This window comes from Pleurodeles waltl, chromosome 4_1 (assembly GCF_031143425.1).
Source record: "Pleurodeles waltl isolate 20211129_DDA chromosome 4_1, aPleWal1.hap1.20221129, whole genome shotgun sequence".
NCBI classification, from domain to species: Eukaryota; Metazoa; Chordata; class Amphibia; order Caudata; family Salamandridae; genus Pleurodeles; species Pleurodeles waltl.
In genome coordinates, this window is record NC_090442.1 from 51,451,559 (window position 1) to 51,464,916 (window position 13,358).

The following is a 13,358-nucleotide window of genomic DNA, read 5'->3' on the forward strand; positions in this document are numbered from 1 at the left end:
TGCATTGTTACTGGTGATGTTCAGTCTTTCTTTCTTTTTTTTAAAGTCTGAAGTTGTATCCATTTTGGCAGCACTTTTTTCTAGGCTTCCTTTCTTTTTCAGCGATAAACAAAAAAGGGTTAGATAAGCAAACGTTTTTAATATGTAGAACACTGCTGTGTAATAGGTTGCCAGATGCAAGAAAGGCAGGGCCCAACTATAAATTTATACCAAGGTAACCAAATGGGGATATGCTTAGCCTGTTATATATACTGAGATCTAACTAGACTGCTCTACCACTTACCTTCTAAATCTGGGCCGTTCTCTAGGAGGAGAAGAGGTGAGGCTTAATTACTTTGTTGAGTGGGCAGCTAGTTTAAAGGCATGTCCACTTATAGCGGTGATTGATTGGTGATCTTGGATAATCTTCCTCAACAAATGCTGCTCTCCCAGAGATACCTTACAAGTGATCCAACATACAGTAGGGCAGGCTGCAAGAGGACCCACTGGAAGCACTGCCGGACCCAGCAGGGAGGGGCAGGAGCTTCTGCTACCTCCACTCATCCTCCACTTCAATATCAATTCAGGCCCAGGGCATCCACCAGAACCAAATGTTTCAGCCGGGAGCCAGGCAGGCCCCGCAACCCAAAAGGCCCACTCCTCTTGAGACCAAGCACTGGGTCAGAAGTCAGTTGTCTAACCTTACTCTGCCTGGCAGCTCCTTCCCATGGATCCGTGTAGGTGCAGGCACACTGTGCAGTCCTCTATGAGACCAGATAGAGCCTGAAGGGCCACTAACACACTCACAGCCTGTCACAACCCTGGAATTAGAACAGCAGCTAGTGCACAGGTTGGGTAGACTAGGCTGCCGGGCCACACTTTTCAGCCGGTCTGTTCAATAAATGATCCGCATCAGATGTTGAGCTTCTTTCTTTCCAGCAAGTCGCCTCCTGGTCATATCTTTCTCCCCCCACCCCGCCCGCTCCTCGTCCATTTGTGCAAGGAAGTCCTGATACAATCCCCATATATCACGTGAACAACTGCAACTTGGTAAGAGTTCACTGTAGATTACAATAGGCCATATCTCTATGCCATTCTTGTAAGTTAGGCGGTGGACCCCGCACCCCGGGTATTGCCACCCTGCGCTTTGCCAACATCAAACCTATAGCAGTCATTCTCCTGGTAGCGTTTGGTAAATTTTTGTTGTATCCAAGTAGTGCAGCACCAGGACTGGGTATGGACTGAGGCTTCCGCCTTCAATCCTGCCCACTTTACAGAACATCGCACACCCGAAACCCGAAACCCCCAGACAGGTCCAGGGTAAATGCAGAAGATCAGCATCTGGTTCTCTGCAACGAGCACATGCTGCATTATCCCACAGTTCGTACCGATATAGCCTGGCCGGTGTAGAGTAGACTCTGTTAATATATTTAAAATGAATGAGCCTATGTCGGCTATTTAGGGATTTAGTCTTCATCACTGAACAACATTATATTCACTTCTTGTCATCAATGGGCATACCCAAATCATTTTGACACGCTAGTCGCGCCCCTGTAGCCTCTGGCCTACGCGCTTCCTGTGCATATAATCTGTACCGTATGTGGTGAGGTTTGGGTGTCTTCAACACGGAGTTTAAGACTGGCATAGCCAGTGGTTCCAATGCTTCCTCACCCAACAGTGCTTGTAAAGAGTGTTGTGCTGTCAGGTAGTAAAAGTGCTTTAGCGGGATAATATGGGTGCCGTGGGCACGCAGTGTCTTCCAGTCACTCATCCTGCAGGGTGCCTCGCTCTTGTCCCAATGGGAACCATGCACAACAGTCTAAAGGGGCCAGAGGGGAGTAAAGGAGTGAGCCCACCTGTCCCTCGAGGAGCCAGTGCAATGCATAAAGAGTTGTATTCAATGAATCCAGCACCCCATACCAACGAGTTGGTTGCCTTTACAAGAGTTGGGGCAATGTGCTTGGGGCAGCTGTCCCATATTCCAGCTGCACACGTGGTAGGTCTTGAGGGCCATTCAGCCAGTAGTGGGTAAACTGCTGATTGTGCAGCCCAGTAATACGCCTCCAGGTCAGGGGCATTCAGACCTCCCATATCATAGAGCAGTGTTAGTGTCGCCCATCCCACCCTCAGTTGTTTACCTGCCTATGCCAGTCGTATCATCAAGGTACATCGTTTGTCAAAGACTGTCCATGTAAGTTTGATCAGTATTTTCAAAAAATGAAACAAGAAGCGAGGGAGGACCACCATTTTTATGATGGCCACCCTTCCTGCAAGCAGAAGGGGTAGTCTGATCCAGCGATCAACACCATTTGACAGTTGCTGCAATGCTCTGCCATAATTTTCCTGCATAACTATTGCTGGGTTCATATGTTCTCGGCCCCCCAGATCTCTCACTGGGTCATCTGCCCACTGTAGTGGATAGTCTAGCGATATGGGCTCTGTAGCAGGGGTGAGCGGAAATATTAGACTTCACTCGAATACCCGCATGCCCCCCAAACTGCACCACGTCCCTCAGTACCGGGTTTAAATTGCGCGCAGGCTCTCAAATATATAACAAGGTGTTGTCTGCATATGCCGATATAATGAGATGTAGTGGGGGAAACGCAGGACCCTGTGGGAGAGATACTCCCAGAGTGCACAAGCTAACAGCTCTGCCACCAACGCCTAACGCATAGGGGAGGGAGGGCTACCCTGTTGAGTACCTCTCTTGATAACAACGGGAACTGTGACAATACTATTCACTCTGACATGCACCAGTGGGCGCGTGTAGAGAATTCTGACAATTGGAGAAAGATCTCCCACCCCAGTACATCACAGGACCGCCTGCATAAACCCTACTCAATGGAACTGAAAGATTTTTCAGCGTTAAGAAATATTGCAACCGCTCTGGTCTCCTGATCTACATATTGTATTGTATTCAACAACATTCTGAGATTGGACAATAGCTTGCGGCCTGGTACGAACCCTGCCTGCTCCATACCTACCACCACAGGCAGCAAGGGTGCGAGCTGGTTAACTAGTATTTTAGCATTTAATTTCGTCTCAACTTTCATGAGCGATAAGGATCTGTACGTTGGACAGCGGTCCGTTGGCTCACCGGGCTTCAGCAGTACCATCAGTAATGCCTCTCGCATAGAAGGGGTCATGCAGCCATCTTCTGCCATCTTCCCAAAGAGGGTAATCAATCGCAGTACAAGTTGGTCTTGATAAGCTTTATAAAATGCCACTGTAAGCTCATCAGTGCCCGGTGCCATACCGTGGGGCATACAGCCCTTCTCTCTTCCTGGCGCAGTGGGGCCATTAGTTGCTTCCTGTGTTCATTTGATGGCCACTTCATGGCTATGTGCTCAAGATAGTCATTGGCTGCCTCCTCATCATACGCTAAGTAGAACCTATATAAGTCAGCATAGTAGCCGCAGAAGCGCTCCATCCACCACCTGTCCCGGCTCATTTAAAGTCTGGCCCCAGAATAATATAATTCTCTCGTTTGGGGCGTAATAATGCAGCCAACATAGCCCCTGGCCTTTCCCCTTTGCCATACACTCGAACCACTGCATACTTCCCAAAATGGGTCACCTCACTTTGGGCCACCTCCTGAAACTCCTCCAGCGTAGCCTTAATTTCACTCAGGCCGGCTCCATCAGAGGCCGCCTCTCAAAATGCCGCGATCTCCATCTCCGTGTGCTTAGATATGATAATTCCCTGTATATAAACTTTGAAGGTTTCCCATACTGTAGCGAATTTCTCTACGGACCCTACATTTGTAGCAAAGAATTCCTCTATAGCCTGACCCAGCTCGCCTTTGAACGCAGCGTCCAGCAGGGACTTTGGTGGGAGTCTCTAGGTAAAGGCAGGTGCGTGGGGCGTATGCATACAACTGGAGCAGTATCAGATCGCCCTCCAGGATTCCTCCCAAACTCCCCTCAGACCTAGGAATTCTACAATGCAGTGAAATACACAAGGGGACAGATGTCGCCGCATCCATACCTTGTTGACAATGGCCACCCACGGCCAGACAAAAAGTAACAATGACATAGCACTTTCAAGCGCATATAGTTAGAGAGGAAGGAAAAAGGAGCAGTCACACATCCCCTTAAAGAATCAGAAAAAACACAACCAAACGTGACTGCTACAGCAGAGAAAACCAATTTTGGTTCTCTTTCCAAAGAGCCTCCCCTTGAGGTCTAGATACAGGGTATTAAGCCACAAAGGGGGGGGGGGGGGATCATTCTTTTTATGGAAGAGGAAGCCTCATTCACCTAATAGTGTCATGCTTCATCATCGGCTTCCAATCCCCACCCTAGTAGGACAATGCCACCAGGGCCGACTCAACCACCTGATAGATTCCGTGCAGGAGAAAGTTTTTAATACGTAAACTACTGGATAAAAACTGGGATCCAGATGACTAAAGATACCTTGTATTACCCCGGATTTTCACCTTTACTGATGGGGAACACAGGTATTATTAAAAACAGTAGAAGGTGATACCTCAAACATTATGGTTCGAGTCACCTAATGTATGGCCAACATGTTTCTACCCATTTTGTTAAGCCCAAACTGGTCTTGAGCATTCATCAGGGCCATGGATCCCTACGAAACCTTGCTTACTAATATGCTTTATTCTCCTTTATATTTAGTGCAAGGAAACTACATGCAGGGAAATCCTACCTGAGTCACTGCCAAGAATTACTTAAGCCTCCTGCAGGAAGATAAAAGCACGGCTTATGGAACAATCTCTGCTAATTTTAGGATCCCCTAATGTAACACTCTGTGACCAAACATAACACAGCACACTTCACTGCAAACACTTGTGACATGTGACCCAACTCATGCAATAAATCCCCCTATGCATGCTTAGTAGCAGCTAGTATTCTGCAAAAGTAGAGAAATATCATCTCTCAATCTACTACACTTAATCCTCTTGTTAGGAATATCTAATGCTAGTTACCCTTACCCTTATCCTAGTTATAGGGGCTGTCAGCTTACTGGTCAAGGAGTGGGACATCGCCCTTTGTATTCACACTCTGTAAATTAAGATAAAAAGACACAGAACATGGACATGCCAAACACAGACAACATATAAGAGGATGCATCATATACGTTGCTCACGACTTGTCACATATTAATCCATTAGTCCATCTTGTGGAAAGAAAGAGCATACCTCAGTATGTTTCCTTTAAATGTGGCCACAGTGGTTTCTGCAGGTGATGTTGCAAAGCGCGAGTAGGAGGAGAGACCTATGAAAAGTCATGGTAATTACGTGGTGGGAAAATATTGTTCACAGGCTTTCGGCTGGAAAAGGAATGTTGACAGCAGGGCTATGCAAATGAGATGCAGACGAATAAATGCAAGAACAGGTCCTACTTTGATGGTTGAAAGTGTGGAGGGCAACGGAGGTGTTGGAGCAATGGACAGAGCCATTTGACTTAAGAGATGTTTTGAGAAAGTGTTTCGGGTACTGGTCATGGTCCAAGACTGAACTGGTGCTAACAGGCTTGGCTTTGGTGCACCATTGCTGTGCTCGTTACACTGGTAAGCTGCTAGACTAGTGTGATATCTCAACAGCCACTTAAGGTAGACGTGGGACTAAATAACCTGTAGCCCAGCTCAGCCTCCTGGTCCAGCTGGGGATAATACTGACAAGCTCAAAATAGCTAAAAAATATTTGTGAAAAGTAAAACCACAAAATAAATAAAATCAATAACCTGCTGCTCTACAACATATTGTGGGAGTGGTGAATGAAGCCAGGCATCTCTTTGAACAAAAACATTTGATGTATGGCGCAAGCTTCTGATGTCCACCCTGCTGTCATGAGTCTTCTTGATCCATCTCTTACACCAAGAGCTGTTCTTGTTTTAACAAAATCTTGACCATATGCACCTTCTTAAAGCTGTAACTAGTAAATGGGTGCTAAGCAAGTGTGTTTTTTTTTTTTTAAGTCAAGCCTGGCAGCATGCATGTGCTGTCTCTGAGACATGCTGTAATCACTTTATGAGCTAACAGACTGCCCACTGGCTTTTCATTGGTTACTTGGAAGAAGGCATGCTACCTAAAGGGCAATATGTCCTCTTTTTCCTGCATTGTACTCATTTGTTTCCCCACTCCGCCGCCTGCGCCACCTCCTCACCATCTTATTCTTTGTCAATTTCCCCGCCGCTGCCATCCCCTGCGGCCCTACCCCCCAGCCCTCCCATTCGACCAGCCCTCCCTCCTCCCAGCTGCCACTCCCACCCTACCCTCTTTTTATGGCAGCCGCGGCACGGCCGCGTCTCTGGCGCGCCCATCGCCAGTCCCCCTGGCCCTATCAGACAAACCTACTCCCTCCTCACCCTCCACTCACTCAACCCAGGCCCCCGCCCCACGTGCACCCCTTCTAGCCCCACACACACTCATGGCCCCTTCACCTCCCACACCTGTCATTTCTCCTGCTCCTCATCCCTCACACCACACACCAACCATAGCGACCCCACCTTCAACAAACACAACACCAACACAATACTCACCTGCTCTGCCCCCACCCACCAACCCTGCTGCACACCAGCCCACAACCAGAACACACCCCGCAACAACACCCTCATGTACCACACCAATACCACCCACCACAACCACCATAACTGCCTGCTCCTCAATACCCGCTCCCTTCACAAACATGCCATAGAACTCTGGGACCTCATCACATCACACTCACCTGACATCTCCTTCCTCACGGAAACCTGGACCAACCCCTCCTCAGAACCCAACATAGCCATTGCCACCCCCAAGGGACACAAACTCCAACGCAAAGACCGCCTCAACAGGCCAGGTGGTGGCATCGCCATCCTACATAGGGACACCATAAAAGTCACCACCAGCTCCCAAGACACTATCGACAACACAGAACACATGCACTTCCTGATCCACATTAACAACAACTCCACCCTCAGAGGTACATTAATCTACAGACCACCAGGACCACGCGCCGCCTTCTGCGACAGCATCAGCTCGCACGCCCTCACCTCCACAGACTACATCCTCCTCGGTGATATCAACTTTCACTTGGAAAGACCACAACTCTACCTCCCTCATAGACAACCTCACCAACCTCGGACTCAAACAACTGGTCACCACACCCACCCACTCAGCAGGACACACGCTCGACGCAATTTTCACCTCAAGCCAACACATAGCCTACACCCACACCACCGAACTCCTCTGGACTGACCACCACTGCATCCACTTCTCCTTCACCAAACCCCCCACACACCACCATCAACACACCACACCCTACCGCATGTGGGACAAGATCCCCACAGAACGACTAAACTCCCAACTGGCTCACAAACTCCCCCTCCCCCCACGCCAACGACCCCAACACAGGAGCACACAACCTCTCCAAATGGATCACCGCCTGCGCAGACACACAAGCCCCCCTCAGAAAACACATCGTCACCCGCAACATCAAGAACGCCCCATGGTTCACCCCTGAACTCTAAGACTCCAAGCGTAAATGCCGCCAAGCTGAGGAAATATGGCGACTAGAACCCTCTACAACCAACTTCTCCAGCCTCAAAACCACCATTCACACCCATCACCAACTCATACGCACTGCCAAAAGAGATCACTACAAGACACGCCTTGACAACAACTCTGAGAACAGCAAAGAACTCTTCACCATCATCAATAAACTTGCCAAACCCAAAGCCAGCAACATAGACTCCTCATACACACAGCCCCGATGTGACGCCCTTTCCAACCACTTCCACCACAAAATCCTGGACATCCACAACAGCTTCATACCACACACACCCACCGCACACACCCCTCACTCACCCAACCCCCACTCATGACCCCCCCACCACACTCACCACCTGGGCCCCCACCACACACGAAGAAACCAAAAAAAATCATGAACTCCATCCACTCCGGATCCCCCTCCGACCCCTGCCCACATCGCATCTACAACAAAGCCAGCCCAACCATTGCCCCCATACTCCGCAACATAATCAACTCCTCTTTCGACTCCGCCACCTACCCAGACCCCTGGAAGCACCCAGAAATTACAGCTCTCCTAAAAAAAAAACAAGCTGACCCAGAGATCCTCTCCAACTACCGCCCCATCTCCCTCCACCCTTTCGCCGCCAAGGTTGCCGAGAAACTAGTCAACGCCCGCCTATCCCACTTCCTCGAAGCAAACAACACTCTTGACCCCTCACAATCCGGGTTCCGCAAGAACCACAGCACGTAAACCGCCCTCATCGCATGCACTGACGACATCAGGACCAAAGTCGACAAAGGCGAGACCGTCGCACTCATCCTCCTAGACCTCTCCACAGCCTTTGACACCGTCTGCCACCACACACTCCGCACACAGTTCCACAACATAGGAATTCGCCACAAAGCCTTAGACTGGCTCACCTCCTTCCTCACTGACCGGACCCAGAGAGTCCGCTTTCCACCCTTCCACTCCACCACTACCAAGATCATCTGCAGAGTCCCCCAAGGGTTCTCCCTCAGCCTCACACTCTTCAACATCTACATGATCCCCCTAGCCAACATCCTCCGAGCACACGGAATCACTATCCTCTCCTACGCAGATGACACCCAACTCATCGTCTTCCTTGCCCGCAACCCCACCACCGCCAAAACCAACCTACACGCTGCTCTTCTCGACACCGCCAACTGGATGACCACTAACAACATCAAGCTCCACTCCAACAAAACCGAGATCATCATCTTCAGCCCCAACAAAACCACATGGGACGACTCCTGGTGGCCCACCGCCCTAGGCCCCGCACCCACACCCGCAAACCACGCATGCAACCTCAGCATCATCCTGGACCCCTCCCTCTCCATGACACAGCAAATCAATGCTCTAACCTCCTCCTGCTTCCACACACTCCGCACTCAAAAAAAATCCTTCAAATGGATTCCCCCAGAGACCAGGAAGACAGTCACTCATCAGCAGCAGACTAGACTATGGTAACGCCCTCTATGCCGGCACCACACTCAAACTCAAACGCAAACTCCAGAGAATCCAGAATACAGCCGCACGCCTCGTCCTTGGCCTCCCCTGCCACGAACTAATCTCACCACACCTCAAATCCCTTCACTGGCTCCCCACAAGAGAATCACATTCAAGATCCTCATCCACGCACACAAATCCCCCACAACACCGGCCCAACCTACCTCAACGATAGAGTGAACCTCCACACTCCCACACGCAACCTCCGATCAGCCAACCTCGCCCTAGCCACAGTCCCCCGCATCCAGCGCACCACCACAGGAGGCAGGTCCTTCTCCTACCTCGCTCCCAAAAACTGGAACTCCCTCCCCACCAACCTTAGCAAAACCAAACACCGCCTGCTCTTCAGAAAGAACCTCAAGACATGGTTGTTCGAACAGTGACCCTCCCTGCCCCCCCTCTTGATCCACCCCCCCAGCGCCTTGAGACCTTCACGGGTGAGTAGCTCACTCTATACATTGATTGATTGATTGAGGAGGAGCACCTAACTTCTGGTGTAGTTCCACTTTGGTGCTCATTTCAGGCACTATTTTTTTAGTATGTGTTCCTGTTTGCCTGTTTTTGGTGGGTGAGTGCATCCATCTCTCGCACCATCTCGCTGCACCTCCTCATTGCGTGCCAGCTCCCCCTTGCTTTCAATCCGTGTTAAATTCTTGTGCCTTTGCCGCATTTGATTACAGCAACTGCTTTCAGCGTAGTCTGGCTTTATTTTTGGTGTACATTTTGTCCCTTTGGCTTGTGTTAAACTTTCGTGCCTGTTACAGCAACCTCTCTTAAGGTAAATGAGTACTTTTTTTTAAAAAAACTTCGGAAGCCTCTGTTGTGAATTCTTTGAGGAGATCTTCACTTCATCTGCTATGTGCAGCCTGTTCCTCTGTGTGGCAAGCAAGGCACGCTGAATGCATTATTGTGATAAAGTGGCGGACACCCCTGCCGCTTTCCAACATACAATGGAGCCGCTGCTGGCATTCGTTATGAGCCCTTGGGACCGGCGTCCATTATACATCTGCTCACTACTCACCTTTTGTTTATGTTCCTGCCCGCAGACTGTAGGGTAGCCATCTTTCCACATGGCCTTATCTTCTTTCCTTCTCCCTGGAAAAACATAAACAGCAGTATCCAGAAGTGGTAAAAGCAAATTTCTCTTTCACTCTTTTCTTTGTTATCAGTTGCTGACACATGATACCAATACATCTTGACTGGTATTTCATGCAATATTTCCAAGCTTCATATCTTTCCTCAAAAAGCATTTCCTTTTCTTATCTTGGGGCAGAAATTTTAGCAAGTCTAACCTTTCAACATTTATCGGGAAGAACATTCAGAATTAGCATTTTAATCTAGGAGAAAGAAGCATCTGTGCGGAATGTAACTTTTCAATGGTCTTTGGGCCGATGTATCATGACTTTTGTGGCCGGATTGGGCCATTTGTGACCGCAAAAATGCATTTTGGTTTGTATGAATTCAAATTTGCGGTTCGGTAACTTGTGAAGGGTGTTCCTTCCTAATACCGAGTCGCAACAGTAGGAATGCTTTGTGACCGAAATGCGGTTGCAAACCATTCGCATTTTACCACCTACTTTAAGTAGGTGGTAACCTATTCACAAACAGGAAGGGGTCCCCAAGGGACCCGTTCGCTTTTGTGAATGCAAAACATTTTTTAAGAGCAGGCAGTAGTCCTATTGTCTATTTTGTTTTTCACCTAAACAAACTACCTATCCCTCTCTATCTTCCTTTCTATTTATGCTGTGCAGGTCTTACCCCTATCTATTCACCATGCCACGTAATTCCACTACACAAATGCATTCCACACAATTCCACAACTAACAATCTCAATATAACCCACTTAATTCCACTCCACACCACATACATCCACTACAATGCAAACCAAAGCACATAGGGAAAATACATTGTCATTTACAACGCCAATACCTAACGCTCACAGATGCAAGACCTATTGCATCGCAAATGCTTGTTTTACTAAGTTTCTCTATGAACACCGGTAAATTACCATTTTGCTGAAATAAATAAGATGTGATATGCTCATCAGAACATTATTTAAATATCTGTGTATGCTTAAATGTGCCTTTATAAGTTTGAAAGATGGTAATGAAGAGATGTTTTACAATCAATTAAAAATTGTGTATGCACATTCCATTATGTTTTTATTTAACTAATGTTAATTCTCTTTACATCCAACAGAAAACAATGCTTGGATGTACAAAATATTTAAGAATTATGAAGATAATACTGTAACTCTGCAAAAACACAATCCAAAATATTGAGTTCCAGTGTCCAGGAGAACATCCTTGTCAGAGACAGATGAATCAGAACATAAACAGACAGATCCTGGAAGTAGCGTCAAGGGCAATTCAGTGATTCTCTGATTCTGAGCTGTGCACCTCCATGCCTCAAGACGAAGATGTGACTTTTAGAAAATGAAGGCAACACTGATAAAACCACCTCCTGTGTAAATGTGTCCAATGCCAACTTGGATTGTGCGATTGGTAGGATGTGATTACAGCACTGCCTTTCTTTTGGAAGTGATATCAGGCCACCATTCAGTGCTAGAGATGTATTGTGAACTATTTCAAGCCTTTCCACAGCAACCAGAGAAAAGCAAACTGGAGTGGACCCAGACAACTGAAGGGTAAAGGAAAGAGGAGTTCTGCTATATAAAATACACAGTACTGTCCCAGTTTGCACCGACCAGAAGGAGGATGGATCTTTACCTGCAAGTGTGCCGAACCATTATCCAGTCTAATGAAACAATCACCCTCAAAAAAGCTTTACACACATTTTGAGCTTTGGTGACCTTGCACTTTATTGTTAAATTGGAAGGCAAGCATACAAAATACCACACACATACTGGGAAAGTGAGTATAACACAAGTGCTTTATCAGCAATGTTGGCCCATCAGGAAGCACAGTCATGGGATGGAAACAAATATATACTGGAATCGCAGACACTAAACAAGAGCAAAGTATCAGACACATGCAGTGAGAGCTTTAGTTTGTCATCAGAACTAATGCACCCTCAGCAAATGCACACAGTGGAAAAACAATTCAAATGCACTGAATGTGTAAAGAGCTTTACTCAATTATCAGGCCTACAGATACATCAACGAACACACACAGGGGAAAAACCATACTATTGCATTGAATGTGTGAAGAGCTTTAGTCAGCTATCAAGTCTCCAAAAACATCAGCGGACACACACAGGGGAAAAACCATATGATTGCAGTGAATGTGGAAGCAGTTTTAGGGACTCCTCAAAACTCAGGAGTCATCAGCGAACACACACAGGGGAAAAGCCATACAAATGCATTGAATGCGTGAAGAGCTTTAGTCAATCTGCACACCTAAAACGGCATCAGGGAACACACACTGGGGAAAAACCATATAATTGCAGTGAATGTGGAAGTAGTTTCAGGGATTTTACAACACTAAGGAATCATCAGCGTACACACACAGGTGAAAAACCATTCAAGTGTAGTGAATGTGTGAAGAGCTTTAGTCGATTATCAGACCTAAAACATCATCAGACAACACACACTGGGGAAAAACCATATAATTGTAGTGAATGTGTGAAGAGGTTTAGTCGAATATCACTCCTAAAACAGCATCAAAGAAAACATACAGGGGAAAAACCATACCAGTGCAGTGAATGTGGGAAGAGCTTCATATATTTATCAAGCCTAAAACAGCATCAGAGAACACACACAGGAAAAATCATTCAAGTGCAGGGAATGTGGAATTAGTTTTAGTGAATCTTCAACATTAAGGATTCATCAGCGAACATACACAGGGGAAAAACCATTCAAGTGCAAGGAATGTGTAAAGAGCTTTTATCGTTTACCAAACCCTCATAGACATCAGCAAACACACACAGGGGAAAAGCCATATCATTGCAGTGAATGTGTGAAGAGTTTTTGTCAATTTTCAAACCTACAAAGACACACATAGAAATAAACATAGAAATGCAGTGAATTTGTTAGGAATTTAAGTACTTCAAAAATAATAATGACCCATCTATGGACATACACTGAAGCCAATAAGTGCAGTTATTGTGAGATGAAGGAATTATAGAAAATTATAAAATTACAATTATGTGGGACATTCAAATACCAGCTGATGAAAAGCAGATTATAGAAACCTGAACTAGTAAGAAAGAAGAAAAATACACATATTTCAAAAATTATAAAAGTGTCTGTTCCATGCTGTTGATCATTTACCTATATTTGGGAAAAACATGAAATACTAGGAAACCCGTTGGGTGGTCAGCACAATTTTGACTGTAAGAAAAGAAACATTGTCAGATTTTATTATTTTACAGTTTAAATGACAAAACCCCAATCAGATCAGATTACACTACCTGTAAA

At 46.8% G+C, this 13,358-nt stretch overlaps 1 pseudogene; it reads left to right on the plus strand.

The window, feature by feature from the left end:
- The window catches only part of LOC138286978 (zinc finger protein 850-like), a 61,763-nt pseudogene extending 48,691 nt beyond the window's left edge, over positions 1 to 13,072 (plus strand).
- Positions 13,073 to 13,358: the final 286 nt, after the last annotated feature.